The sequence below is a fragment of the Glandiceps talaboti genome, chromosome 16 (assembly GCF_964340395.1).
Source record: "Glandiceps talaboti chromosome 16, keGlaTala1.1, whole genome shotgun sequence".
Lineage (NCBI taxonomy): Eukaryota > Metazoa > Hemichordata > Enteropneusta > Spengelidae > Glandiceps > Glandiceps talaboti.
Genome location: NC_135564.1, coordinates 16,379,752 through 16,396,611, shown reverse-complemented (window position 1 = coordinate 16,396,611; position 16,860 = coordinate 16,379,752).

Genomic DNA, 16,860 nt, shown 5'->3' with positions numbered 1-16,860 from the left:
ACATAATGTAGCAGTGCATGTGTTGTGCACATAAAATCACTCTGTAATCAAGACAGTGTGTGGCCACTTGAGAAAACCAAGCTACATGTTTCAGAGTCGCTATCCTACTGTGTGTATGGTTAAACCAACGTCCATACAATAATTTATATCAACATGTCGCAACAAATAATTTGTATCTATCTTAGTTAGCCGAAACCACGATACCCACTGTCGTATTTCAAAGGCCAGGGGTTGAATGATGTGTTCTTGCATCATTGTTATTTTATCAGTATCTAAGGATTGCATATAGGATCATGCTTTTGTTCTGAACCAACTGGTAGTTACGCTTGGGTTTGAATCCGAATCCACTTTTGGCCTTATAGCTTATATACAGGAAAATGAACCAACGATGTTCAAGCACTACTGTCTATTCCGATACCACTCATGTCTTTTTGATTTACACAATTTTTAAAATGAACATCCCTACTAAAGTACTGCCCCAATTAGAGCTATATAGCAAAGTGATTTGTTTAGCACTGTGCATCAACTTAATATTTTCTTTAAATGGGAAGATCTGAGCTTGGCATCGGTATATTGGTTTTATATGTAGCCCTTTATAACCAAATGTGGATATGACATTGACATTAATCTACGCTGGAAGAAATTATTTGACACAACATACCTTGCATCACTGTTTCTCCTTTTAGTCTGTGTCCTTTCCCTCCATGACAAATTCTCGACACTTCCTTCTTCGGAGTTGCTGTCCGAATCATCGAAGCTGCTTATTATCTCGGTGAAATGCTTCCATAGGATTGACTTTGCTTCTGAGGGTCGCATGTTGTTTTTTGTCTGTGCAGAATGAAATGTCCGTGTTAGCTAAGAGCCTGACTTTATATCGTCAACCACACATGAAACAAAATAATTAACTTCTCTACCGAGTCCCTGACGTCACTACCACCTGGGATATAGCATGAAACCATAGAATCAATAGAGTGCATTAGTTGGAACCCTACACAGTGAATTTCAAAATACTGTGCATATTTTCTGTTTGATACAGCCACGAAGAAACTGCATATGCCACACTTCAAGTTCGCATTGTTTGCCACATTTAATCAACTGAAATAAACCATTTATTGCAATTCCATGCAGACATTCGGGCGCCAATGTTTTTCTTAGTATTAAACACCCGATGAAGGGCGCCTAAAATGTCATTTGCGGTGTATGTGTTCATTTGACGTCTGTATGGTGGCATGTGTAGTTCATTTCACTCGGACAAAATGTAGCAAGAAATTGTACTCATTCAATCCTGCTATCTTAAAATGTAGCATGTCCAGATTCTCATTGGTTTCTGAGTGATTGTATCAAACAGAAAATCTTCACGGTATTGTGAAATTCACTGTATCTTCCTGCTGGCTTGTTTACATTCGTACGGAGGCTTAATGAGGACACAGGAGTAGTTTAAGTGAAATGTTGCTGTCACTGAGGACTTTTGTTATACAGATACCATGCATACAGACTATTGCACTGTAAACAGCTATTTAATTTAATAATATACATATTGCCCGAATTGCCCGATCTTAGAATTCATTTGCATATTTTTAAACTTACTAGCCAGGGAAATAAAGAAAACAACAAAGAAAAAAAAAAAGTTTTTAGTGAAATAAAAAAAAACAATTAACACGCTGTAACGATAAAATAAACATCAGTATTTCTGTGAAAAGGCATTGCCTTTTGCTAAACATGTGTCATATATGACATATATGCAAATTTAAGCGGAACATATCAAATAATCCGTGGTGATTTTTTAACAATGGCATATAACGATCCTCGTCTTGTCCATAATCGCAAATGTTCATAACTTATTCAAGTATTCTAAAATGTGACCTTGGGCATTTTCATTATCAATGACAACTTGATGAAAGTTTGATGCAAGACTAAGAAAGAATGTTTTGGATTTTTAAAGAAAATTAAAAAAAAACTGTGTGGAAAGGAACCCACAGAGCATTCCAGAAATACTTGTCCAGCATTCGCAGGACAAGTATTCGACCAAACTACAGAGCACGGCTTGACAATTGAACTACAGATACCTCTGCATATTGTAAGACATTCAGTTTATCATGATTCCAATGGGCTGGTTAACGGACAATGTCCAGTATTTATGTGCAATGTCGTACAGACTCTTTATACTGAATTTGTTAAAGAAAAAAGCTCGACTGTCCTGTTCAGACCATATTGGTGATTGAATTGGTGAACTTACCGTGAACTTACCGTGGTTGGCTTGCAGCAGCAACTGAAATAATACATCTAGTCACTTGTCTTACATGTGCTTAAATAGCTTGAAGTTGATTTGTGAGGATTCAATATTCACACCACTTTTATATGTTCAGACACGTGACGTAGGTACATTTGCACGTTTGTTTATCACGTTGAACACCTCCTACAAGCAAACACATAGTTCAGTGCACTTGGCAAACCGTAGGTGTATTAAGTTATCGACGACCACACACGATCTCTTTAGAGGTAAGGGTATATACAATCTAGACCGGGCAGACCCAGGAGATTAAAAACGTGACCACCATTAGTTTCAGCCACCGACCCTACACACTTTTTACATTCAAGAATTTATTTTTATTTCAGTTTAAGTTTTAACATTGTTTTCATGTAAAAAGTGCAATGGGGGTGTAAATGTTCTTGCCAAAATACATTTTGTCAATCTTTTTTTTAATATCACATTCATTCACTTGTTTCACACATCATCATTTTTTTACTGAAGTATTGTGAGCAACGAATATCTTGCGTAGAAGCAATTTCTGAACAAAACTGAAATCATTTTGTTGAAATGAAATTCTGACCTACCTACCTACCTACCTACCCTACTTTCCGAAGTCATGTTATTGGACTAGAAACAAACATGATTCTTTTTTATTTATTCCCTAATAAACCGCGCAGATGGAAGGGGCTCATGGACAAGAGACGGGATTGGACACAGCGCCCATGAAAAGGACTCGTGGTACAAGGGTTTAAGCATGTGGAATGGTCATAGTGTTGGACAGATGGAGTGGATATATGAATTTATCTATGGTGTGGACTACTGTGCCTGTGGACTGAGTATAGGACTGGACATGAAGCTGGAGAGTCATGGCCCAGTTTACTTGTCCATTCAAGGGGGCGTTATAAGCCAATGATTTCCCTTGTGTACAGTTAACTCGCTAGTTGGGAGATGATTACTTTATCATTAATAAATATTACCATGATGACATATAAATTAACGATAAATTATATGTGGTATTAGGGGCAACTAATAGCGATAAATGAAAATACGGACAATTACGAACACAGTTGAAAAAAAATAAAACCCCACGTGGCTTACTTATAAACAGACTAACATAAAATTGATATTTTTCTATAGCTGTTCGTGGCATTGTTTTTCACAGATCCTGATTCATCATTGGCCTAGTGTTTCTTGAGTCTGTGTATATCATAGCCTTTCCTAATAGTTATACTTCCGTGCGCTGTCGTATACGGAAGGAATACTGAATAATCAAGGATGTGTAATCAAACACCAAACACCCCCCTCCCCCCGATCGAAAGATGGTTGCATCATTGCTCTTCCATTTAGCAAGTGGACCAAGGATAACTAATGAATCATTTTCAAAGCAAGTAAATATTTTCTTACTCCTTATTTGTATGTTTTGTTTAATAAGATTTTTGATAGCGGTATTTTCCCCAGTGATTGGACCAAAGCAATTATTATTCCATTATAGAAAAGGGGTCCAAAGAACTCCCAAGAGAACTACAGAGGGGGTATCTCTTTTGAGTATATTCAGTAAGATTTTCACATCTGTTTTAAATCATCGTCTTTCTTTTTGGGCAGAGTCACTCAACAAAATTGACGAAGTTCAAGCTGGTTTTCGTAGGGGATATTCAACCATTGATAATGTCTTTATTTTGCAATCCATGATCCAGAGAACATTGAAGAAAGGAAAGTTCTATTGTGTGTTTGTTGACTTCGCAAAGGCCTTCGATAAGGTAGGGCGACAAAGGTTGTGGTATATTTTACATAAAGGTGGGGTTAATGGTAATGAAATGAGAAAATTGGGGGAAATCAAGCCATTGCCTTACAGCGTTTTTTCAAAATATTTGATTCTATGATTTTACCAATTTTAATTTATGGTTCTGAGGTTTGGGGATTTCAGTCCTACGTATTGCTTGAGCGAGTTCAGTACCTTGCATGCAGCGTTCGAAATTAACGCCGGTCCTTCGGCCCGAGCCGAACAGATTTTCGTTCGGACCGACAGTTTTTCAGAATTACAACATATCGGTCCTTATGACCAGTTGAAATTTGGAGTAAATAAAAACATTTATTCAAAGATAGATCCAATTTCACCTACATGAATCTGATCTTGTGTTACCTATTTTACTCTCGACATCTCGTTCAAGTCTAGCAACACAGAGTTAGTTTGCTATGTGTTGTTGTTAATGTTGATACATGTATCATGTCTACATATGACGTAGCATACAGCATTTACTTTATGAAATTATGTTAGCAAACACATGATTGGCTGAATTTCTCGAATTATTTGTGTCTTGGCTAATCAGAACGTCTTAGACATTCAGACACATTTTACGCATTCAGCGCATGCGTCTATTTTACATAGTGTATGAAACTTTGTGTTGGAGACAGTTCCACGTTGTATTTATAAAGTATGTGCCGAAATTTAGAAGGCGACAATGAGCTTCCGAAGAAGAAGACGAAACAGACAATGTTTTTAAAGGCTGGTATTAAAGCTGGTAAATGTTAGCGGGTTTCCCGATCAATTTACCAGAGTTCCCATGTGTGTGGCCATGATCAAAACAAACTGACGGAAAACATATAAACTACTTTGAAAATGGCGTTTTAACTAATAAAGAAGGCAGGTACACTTCGTAAGATATCTCCAGTACGATAGGTTTTTTGGTAAAAACAGTAAAAGAAATGTGTAGTCTGATTGCTTTCAATTTGATACATATGATAATGTATGTCCTGTTATGTTGTAATCAACGTATAAACTTAGAAATGTTGCATTTTTGTTGCCATTGTTGTATCTGGAAAAAATACTGCATCATGCCAAACACGGGTACATACTGGATGACACAGGACAGTACAGTCAACACATCATGCTCCCACGTCAAAAAAACTCGCACTGTAAGACATGATTAGCCATAGTTCTCTTCATCATGGTCAGATCTCTTACACAAACAGTCAGAGGCGATACTCAATACACCACGGTAGGGTATACGGGTAGGGCTTCATGGGGGAGGGGCTTCAGTACATATTTGTAAAGACAGAAGGAAGACGAAACCGCTCCGTGTCAATGTGTGGATGGAAATTGAAATAAAGCGAATACACAGTTTTCAAGAGGGATAGTTATGCGACAAAACTTTCTGCTATGATGAATTTGTGATGAATTTGTGGTCTAAGTTTGCTAAGGGTGGGAAAGCTACATCAGCTGTTGACAGAGACGATGAATCTGACTTTGGATTATGTGATTCAGAATTAAGTGAATCGTACAGAGAGTAAGGAGAGGACTGTGAGCTCTTAGAGATTGCAGATTTATTGATTCCTTCATTCACCCATATTATCTACAATTTATGGATCTGTATTTCTATGATGGAATGAATACATTCAGTCTCAGGCCACTATAGTCTATAGGAACAGATTAATCGAGAATGAATATTCATAGTCTCTGGGTTTATAGTTACAAATGAAAATCTCTCCTCACAGAGTCAAAAATTATTTGGTTGCGAATCCAAAATTTACTGCCAAGTTTACTTCCAAGTTGTATTTTTTGACTCTGTGAGTGGAAATTTTCAATTGTAAGAACAGATTGGTGAAATAATAGTGGATAGTAAACAATTCGTTCTACTCTCTTTTACTTTAGTATATCTAAAGATATGTTGTATCATATTAAAGTTCAAAATCATTTAATCTGTAATTGGGGGGTGTAGATACAGGTCGTGAATGTGAACTGCATTGAATATGGACCAGCAGTTTTCCTTAAGGACCAGCAGTATTTGCTACATGTCGGTCCTTATGACCAGTAGTCATTTTTCCTTAAGTTCACACACTGCTTGCATGTAAAATGTTTTTAGGAGTCTCTAAATAGTGCCATTCTGGGAGAATGCGGCAGATACCCTATTTTTCTACATACTGTAAAAAGATGTATTAAGTATTGGGCCAAGTTAATTACTATGCCAAACTACAGGTACCACAGAAAATGTTATGATATGCTCCTAAATATTGAAAATTCTAATGTAAATTCTAGATGCACTTGGATGACTGAAGTTAAAAATTTATTGTTCTTGTGTAGCTTGCAAGATGCCTGGCAAGTACAGGAAATAGGTGATGTACACACTTTTGTTGATGCTTTTGATATTAGATTTAGATCATATGTATTAAGTGTATGGCGTACTGACATTTCAGTGCTAGATAAATTAGATACATATAGAAATTTTAAGTCCTTGCTTAAATCAGAAAAATACTTGACAACGGTAAGAATTGCTAGTCATAGGACAATGCTAGCACGTTTTAGATGTTTGTTTGTATATCGAGACAGGAAGAAGACAAGGTATTGATAGAGCTGACCGTATTTGTGTACTTTGCGATTGAAATGAAATAGAGGACGAATACCATTTCCTATTGAAATGTGAATTTTTTTGTAAGCCTTAGGTGAAAACACATCCCGCAATATTTTAACTGTTATCATCCGATCAATCACTTGAATTACAGAGACTAGCAGTCTTTATTTATCACGCTTTAAAAATCAGGTCAGAAGCAAATACTTTAATGGAACTGTAGCATATTTTTTGGGTTATGGAATACACGTGTAAATTGTATTTTGGGCCTATGGCCTTTGACTACAATAAAGTGACTATACACATACACAAAATCACTTATTAAATAGCAGCTAGCAGTTGATTGGCACTGTTAATGTATTTATGCATGCTTGCTTGTAAATTTATGTATGTACCCCAATATACACACACAATTGTACATCTTGAAATATCTGTATAACAGGGTTTGGGACTACTTTTGAGAGCACATGGATGGGGGCATGCAGAAAACCTTTTCCGAAATAATTTCTCTTTCCACCCCCCACCCCCACCTCCGTCCTAAATTCTGCTCATTCTTAAGGACGCCAATATGGAAATTCCGAACTGTAGACAAAAACAGGGACTCAAAACCTGAGTGACAATAACATTGTGAAAACTCTCTCCTCCTCCAACCTTTTGTAGTGGCATTCAAGTTTATGCGATTTCGGTATACCAAAAAACAAGAATGAGTGGAGAAATAATTGGGGAAAAATAATCGAGAAATACTAAACTCATGCGAGTAAAATTTAAAGGATAAAAAGGTTTTTCGAATCATCCAAGCGGTGGGAGGGGGAGGGTGACCAGTGAGCAGAGGCCCCAAGGTCAATTGCCCTAGAACAGAATCATGATCATCGCTGCATTGGTATCTTTGCATTGATGAACGAACACCATGATGGCCACTTGTGAAGAGACTGAACGAAAGTGACGTCATGTCAGTGACATTGTCCTGGTCTTCCACTCACTTTGTCATGATATGACACTTGCAATTTAGGGACCATCTATCCTGTAGAGTACATAAATATCTTTAGAAAGAATTCATCTCCCTTAGTTGGTTTTCTTTCATTGACACATATTTCTCTACAACTCCCCTTGTTACACCACAATAAACTGTTTCAGTCAAGCTCTGTAGGTACTCCACATCTTCCATGGCTTCTATCGATAACAAGCTCGGTAAAAATAGCCAGTGACCTATAGATCTAATGGCAACAGAAATATATAATTCTCTTTTACCTGTAACGCTTCGCCAATCACTAAATTGTCAAATGTAATATTCTTTAAGAAAATATATCAAATATTCAGAAAACTGATTTGATTCAGTAGATCAAGAGTGTGTGTATATCATAGCCTTTCCTTATATTTATACTTCCGTGCACTGTCGTATACGGAAGGAATACTGAATAATCAAGGATGTGTCACCAAACACCAAACACCCCCCCCCCCGATCGAAAGATGATTGCACCATTACTCTTCCATTTAGCAAGTGAACCAAGGATAACTGATGAATCATAGGCGGTAGGCCACATCTTAGACCACTGGTGGTCTTAATCCACGTGGGGCAACCCAGTTGTCCTCAATCTTTTGCCCTGCTCCAGACACGGTTCTTTATCTCCCAGTCTGTTGCACCTTGTCATTTTACCCCATCCCACCCCCACCCCCCTTCCAACCCCACTCTAGATCTGCAGCGTTCCTGTGCAACCCCTTTCGCTACACTAACAGAGCCTTTATCAACATAAGGCCTACAAAAATATATTGTGTGGCGCGATTACTCTCAATTTTAGAATAGGTGGGGTAGGTAGCTTTTTTATTCTATTTTTTATTCGTTTTGTTTTCCATTGTTTTCCATATAATCTCTGTGTTTTTGATTTCTTTCCATTAGATGTACATCCATTACAGATTCGAAGAACAGTTTTATATTGTCTTTTAAAATTGATGTCGGTTTCCACATTCAATAAAGAGGAGGGAAGGTTGTTTTACTTTTGCCAAACACATCACATCTAACGCCAATATGGCACTCTATTTTGACATAGTAAAACCAATTTTAGATATTTTTAAAACAACAAACAACAATAACAAAAGAACAAAACTTTCACCTGAATGAAAGTAAATTATATAACACAAAACTCCAAACGCACAACACAATAAAACACAAGAACAGTTTGATCCAAACATCGATATTCTCGCTTCTTTTAGAAGAATTGCGATCAAACAAGGGAACGAGCACAATTTACAGGGGACTTGGCGAAAAGGAGGCATAAACGAAATGTAGGATGCAAGCTTAAGAGAGGAGGCTTAAAGATTCTGATGATAAAAATTCTGGTGATCTCCAAGTATATGTTAGAGTTAAATCAAGTATAGGTTAGAGTTCAATATGAGAATTCTCCTTCCAAGCCCACATCTTCAAGTATTGTAAAATCACTTATTAAATAGCAGCTAGCAGTTGATTGGCACTGTTAATGTATTTATGCATGCTTGCTTGCAAATTTATGTATGTACCCCAATATACACACACAATTGTACATCTTGAAATATCTGTATAACAGGGTTTGGGACTACTTTTGAGAGCACAGGGATGGGGCATGCAGAAAACCTTTTCCGAAATAATTTCTCTTTCCACCCCCCACCCCCACCTCCGTCCTAAATTCTGCTCATTCTTAAGGACGCCAATATGGAAATTCCGAACTGTAGACAAAAACAGGGACTCAAAACCTGAGTGACAATAACATTGTGAAAACTCTCTCCTCCAACATTCAATTTTATGCGATTTTGAAATACCAAAAAACAAGAATGAGTGGCGAAATAACTGGGGAAAAATAATAGATAGATACTATTGTACGGTACATGTGGTCATGCGAGTAAACTTAAAAGATAGAAAGGCTTTTCGAATCATCCGAGCGGTGGGAGGGGGATGAGTGACCAGTGAGCAGAGGCCCCAAGGTCAATTGCCCTTGAACAGAATCATGATCATCGCTGCATTGGCATCTTTGCATTGATGAACGAACACCATGATGGCCACTTGTGAAGAGACTGAACGAAAGTGACGTCATGTCATTTACACATAATTATCTTAATTACCTCCACTTAGTTCAAGAGAATTAATGCGAAATGCTTGTGATTTTACAAATGGGAACAGTATTATTTACAACGTTTGAACCCTTATTCATCACAACCTTAGCTGCGCTTTCTATGATACATTTTACACTTCACAATTAACGTCACATCATTGTCCAGGCCTTCCACTCACTTTGTCATTATTTGATACATGTAATTTAGGGACCATCTATCATGTAGAGTACATAAATATCTTTAGAAAGAATTCATCTCCCCTGGTTGGTTTTCTTTCATTGACACATATTTCTCTACAACTCCCCTTGTTACACCACAATAAACTGTTCAGTCAAGCTCTGAAAGTACTCCACATCTTCCATGGCTTCTATCGATAACAAGCCCTAATTAATGCAGATGGCAAGTCTATTACTCGGTAAAAATACCCAGTGACCTATAGATTTAATGACAACAGAAATATATAATTCTGTTTTACCTGTAACGCTTTGCCAATCACTAAATTGTCAAAATGTAATATTCTTTAAGAAAATATATCAAATATTCAGAAAACTGATTTGATTCAGTAAATCAAGATATGCAAAGTCACAGCAACCGAGACTAATAATAATAATAATAATAATAATAATAATAATAATAATAATAATAATAATAATAATAATAACTTTATTTCCTACGAAAAACAAACAAAACAAAATAACAACAGCAACGACAGTGACAATTTCTTCCACTTCAATTGGACGTGTGACGACAATTGTAGGAAATGTACTATGTAGCTAGAAACAGTCATGCATAGACTAATCGAGTCTAGCTACTCGAAATATACTTAATCTAAAGAGTACCATTTACACATATTTGCTGTTCTCATAACTTCGGAGGAAAAACAACTACAACAACAAGGAATGGTGCAAAGGAAAACTTGTATAAATTACAATACAAAGGACTCGTCAAGAAGAAATTGTTTAAACTTCTTTTTAAAAAGACTTTTGGAAGAAATACTACGAATATCGTGTGGTAAACTATTCCAGATTTTGGCGCCGACAAACTTAATTGTAAATAATAATCTTTTAACATTTTTAGAGAAATACATGTATCACATTTTGATCGATCACCAGTATGGTTTTAGAAAAAACTAGCGTTGTAAACTCTCCTTAATCAGTCTAACTCAATCGTTACTGGAGGAGCTGGACAAAGAAAACTCAACACTTGGTATATTTATTGATTTCTCTAAGGCATTCGACACATACTACTTTCAAAATTAGAACCCTATGGAATTAGAGGAATAGCCTTAAGTTGGTTTAGAAGTTATTTACAGTCAAGGAGTCAGTTTGTTGGTATCAAAAACACTGTTTCGCAAACACTGGACATTAAATGTGGTGTTCCACAAGGTTCTATACTAGGACCAGTTTTATCATGCACGCGCGGAAATCTCTACTCTTTGATAAAACCAAACCATGGGTAAAAAAGAATAGCAATGGATCATTTGACGTCACAATGGGAAGCAACGACGGGGCCGAAATATGCGAACTGGTCGGAATATTCATGCTACACAAATTAGCCAAAAAATACGGTAAAGAAAACATAGGTCTATATAGGGACGACGGACTAGCCGCCTTCAAGAACATCACCGGAAGTAAATCAGAAAGTATCAGAAAAGACATAACTAAAACCTTCAAAGCCATGGGGTTAAAAATAACCATACTCACCAATCTGAAAACCGTCAACTTTCTAGACATAACGCTCAACCTCAACAACGGTAAATATTACCCTTACAGGAAACCCAACGACAACCCCATGTACATACACACGCAGTCTAACCACCCACCCAGCATCATCAAGAACATATCGTCAGCCATCGGCCGTAGAATTTCCGACATATCATCCGACGAACACATCTTCAACCAGGCAGCCCCACTGTACCAAAATGCACTAAAAACCAGCGGCCACAAAGAGAACATCACGTACACCAGCACCCCGACGCAGAAAAACAAGAACAACAGAAATAGAAACACCATCTGGTTTAACCCACCATACAGCAAAAATGTAGCCACCAATGTAGGCAAACGATTCCTCAACCTAATCACAAAACATTTCCCAACAGACTCTAAGTTACACAAAATATTCAACAGAAACAATGTCAAAGTCAGTTATAGCTGCATGCCAAACATGGCTACCATAATCAAAGCGCATAACGCCACCATCTCCAACAGCGAAACTAAACCCACTCAAAAACCCTGTAATTGCAGACAGAAAGACACCTGCCCTCTGAACGGCGAATGCCAAACGGAAAACATCGTATACCAAGCCACCGTCCACGGAAAACAAACAAAAGTATATATCGGTCTAACAGAGAACAACTTCAAACAGAGATACGCCAACCACAAACAGTCATTCAAACATGAAAAACACGAAAACAGCACAGAACTATCAAAACACATTTGGAAACTGAAAAGAAACAATGAGCCTTTTTCCGTATCCTGGTCCATCAACAAGAAAGCCCAAGCATACACCAATAAAACAAAACGATGCAACCTGTGTTTAACCGAAAAACTAACTATTATTAAAGCAGACAAAAGCTCCACACTAAACAAAAGAACTGAGTTGATATCCAAATGCCGACACGAGAATAAGTTTTATTTGTCCAACTTCAATAGAGCATCTATCACCTAAACTATTAAACCCGTTAACTAACGGAACATCAAAGCCCAACATGGAACAATCCGCCAACACTTACTTGTCCGCACCCAATAACCCACACAATAACAACCAACACCTCCACACATACAACACCTACCCACCAACACAGACAATAGTGATGGTATTTCTATTGTCTACACTCTATATATACAGCACACCCAGAGAGTAGGCCTCAGAGTGTCTGATGATCGCAATATGCGTGAAACTCCGAGTTACACCCAAGAAAGAGTTCCAGTACTACCAAAACTATATATATATATATATATATATATATATATATATATATATATATATATATATATATATATATATATATATATATATATATATATATATATATATATATATATATATATCAAGAACAAAACTGGTCCTAGTATAGAACCTTGTGGAACACCACATTTAATGTCCAGTGTTTGCGAAACAGTGTTTTTGATACCAACAAACTGACTCCTTGACTGTAAATAACTTCTAAACCAACTTAAGGCTATTCCTCTAATTCCATAGGGTTCTAATTTTGAAAGTAGTATGTGTCGAATGCCTTAGAGAAATCAATAAATATACCAAGTGTTGAGTTTTCTTTGTCCAGCTCCTCCAGTAACGATTGAGTTAGACTGATTAAGGAGAGTTTACAACGCTAGTTTTTTCTAAAACCATACTGGTGATCGATCAAAATGTGATACATGTATTTCTCTAAAAATGTTAAAAGATTATTATTTACAATTCGTTCAAATACTTTACTAATAACGGGCAAAATGGATATGGGTCTGTAATTTCCAGGGTCTTCAGTGCTGCCCTGTAAATTGGGAGAACTTTTGCAACTTTAAGATGGTCCGGGAACTGTCCACACAAAAATGATAAATTGATAATGTATGAGAGCGGGGTTGAAATTTCAGATTTACTTTCTTTAAGTAATCTAGCAGAAATATTGTCCCACCCTGTAGCTTTTCGTACATCCAACCTTAAATAAATAACTGTTTCAACATCCCAGTTTATAACTGGCTTTAAAAAGAATGAATGGGGGACTCTCTCACCGAGAAAATCAGTAAAATTCAAGTCAGTATCAACTTCTATTTTCCTTGCTAAGTTAACACCCACATTTACAAAAAACTCATTTAGATCTTCAATGATATCAATTTGTTCGTTGTGAACAATTTCATGACCATCTTTTTCAACTTTTACTCGACTGGGAATGGTGAATTCTTTCTCTTTAATAAGAGCTGTTCGTATGATGTTTCTTTTGTTTCAGCAAAATCCATGTTTTTTCTTGGTACATTCCTGGTGTTGCATTGATAAGAAGTGTACTACGTTTGAAGACATACCTCTATCTGAATTTGATCTGAGAGATTTGATGTTGACGCATTCTAACTAACATTGAAACAGCGATAATGCTTTCAAATTTGATAACAAAAGGGAGACAAATCGATGAACGTGATCAAGAGAATTGTCAGAATATAAGTGTTTTTTGACCTTTAAGCTTATTTGTAAATATCATGGAGAGGCCAGGAATTTAGATGTCCAGATAATAAAAAGTACTTTCATAAACTTTGGAATTTTTTTTGAAGTCATTTCATGATTTTTACATTACCTACACTATGTGAGACTTTTCAAGCTTGTGTCTCATTTTGAGATGTTTTGCTGTGGGCCACATTGACTCATGGGAGTCAACCGATATGAATACTCAATAGGTGAACAATGAATATTCATGACTCCTAAGAGATTATTACCTTAAGTGAAAACACTAAAACCAAAAGTTTATGAAAAGGCCTTCATTTCCTGATGATGAATTTTCCATTAAACTTCTCCAAGCACTTACATATTGTAACTACATATAAATCATTACTTCAGAAAATGCCATATGTTTTTAGATAAATATCTCACAGTATGTGTGTAGGGTATATAATTACCAAGCATTTGTCCAAGAAATAGTATTTTAATCTTTATTCATTAAATAAATATCTCAATCTATTTGTGAAGTTATACATAAATAAATTAATGCTCCAGGCCAGGAAAGAGCATTCCAATCTTCAGACATTAATAAACATCTGAGATCATTTGTGTAGTTTACAGAAACTTTACAAGAATAATTTAGCCTTTACAGTATCACAAGCTGAGTTTATGAATCTTTTAACTCAAATGAAAAAAAAGTACATAAAGCCTTGAACTATTGTAGTATGGTATTATTGTTAATGTACGTCTTTCGTGACATCAAAAGTGTCCCCAGGCATTGTTAGAACAGTTCAGTGCAGAGTATGGATTTCGTCAGTAATTTTTCATACGTATAATTATAGGTTTGAGTTTAGCCAGTTGCAAGTTATGATTAAGTATACATCAGTAAGTAGGATACTGCAAGTAACTTTTAAATATGCAGCAACCATTACCCCCCAGAAAAACTATACTCAACTTGTGCCCCTTTAAATAGATACTTCAAAGTATTTGTCTTATTTATATTACAAATAAGGTATTACACAAGGAAAGAGCAGTTGCATTTGTATAAGTCTTTAAATAAATATCTCACAAGCATTTGAAGAGTTGTACTTAAAGTGGTCATATGGATGAGGATTGGGTACTTATTTTTTATTTTTTATTTATAATACAATGTTATCATGGCTTCCTGTTTGAAAATTCAATGGGAAACAACATAGACCAAGTCTGTGTTTTGAACTCAATACACTGCAAAAAAGCTTTTAAAAATATGCCAAAAGTTTGTTATTGTACGTATGATAACAAACATTTTACACATTTATTAATCTTAATTTATTGAGCTATAAACACAGACTTGGTCTATTTTGTATCACATCGATTTTTTTTCAGGTAGGAAGCCATGAAAAAATTGTTTTATAAATTCAAAATTCAAAATAAATACCCAATCCTTATCCATATGGCCACTTTACACAATACTTGATGAAAAAGTATCCAAATTTATACATGTTTTAAATAAATATGTCAAAACATTTGTGTAGTGTCATACTATATAAATCATTATTCCAAGAAAGACCATTTGGATGGTACTCATGTTACATGATAACACATTTCATTTTCTTTGATGACTTAACAATTTTTTCTGTGCTACTTGATTCATTTGATGCCGAATTCTCTGAAATAATGGATCCAGATCTTTGTGTTTTTCGTTCACTTTCAAGTAATTCAGCTAAATCTACATCATCTCGTCTTCTTGATATGCCATATTTCTCTCGGATTTTATTCCGTTGTTTGGCTCTCTCTGCTCTACGTGCTGTTTGTTTCAAGACGACTTGTAACCTAGATAAAATGAAAGGTCACATTGAATTTTTTTTCTAAAAATGTAAGCGTTACAAAATACAAGTGAAAGGAATGCATTTAATTAATTTCTGTATTTTATGTAAGCAGAGAAAACTTATAATTATATCCTTATATATTTATAATTACCATTATTACATGCATAGACTACATCATGGTTTTGCACATAGGTGACTATTTTTGATACGGACTTATAATCCTTGTATGGGTACCTACTGAATACAAATAAATCAAAGCTATATTCATAAACTAAAATATAACATGATACCTATAATAGTAATGTTAAGCTTTATATAGCGCTTCCAAAATTGTGTTCAAAGTGTTGTTATTACCCTGGCACAATTCTATAGTAACACAATGCAATTTGTTTGTTTGCTTACTTGTTTTTTTGTATTTGTAAACAAAACTAACTGAGCCTGAGCTCCCTGTGGTTTAAAGCCCGCCAACCCTAAACCCTTTTTGTATTCAAAATGGTAAAAATGACAGGAATTAATTCTATTGCCATGAACATTTCAACATTCTTTTTCAGTCAAACAAGGTAAAATGTCTTTTAAAGACTGTAAGTTGAATTTAAACAATAGAGTCTGCATATTGAGTTCATGTACTTCACATATAATTGTTGGCAATTCATTAATTTACATATACCTCATCAAACTATCCATCGATGTATAGTGATCAATGATATATTGTCTTGGGGTCAAAGCAATTTCTCTCAAATTTTAAAAAAAATATAATCTGGAATCTACACAATTTTTAGAGGAAAGTTAATGTTACAAACGTTTCCTGGGAATTTCTCCTCGTTGCCAACTTTCGTGCCCTCCAACTTGTGGATTCTTTGCTTTCTTCGTCATCTGCAGTGCCCTCGGTTGATGTATTTTCAACACTCTTTAATATCATTGAAGAATGTTTCAGGAGTTTTAGTGGTCCAGTATTCATATCTACCCTTTTTACCTGGAATTTTAAAAAAATGGAAAAACAAGTCGACACTGAGTTTAGTGTCACATATTTACTCCAGTTCAAATGAACTATGTGTTTCAAGAGAGAGAGAGGGAGAGATACCTATGTAATACCTCAGACCAGTATAGGAATGATATACATGTAGTAATAGTATTAGGGAACATTTTCTGATCAATTTTTCATGCACGAATTCTCAACATGACTTTAAAGTGGTGAAGGGGAAGTTAAATAACAGATCATGTGCTACGTTTTAAC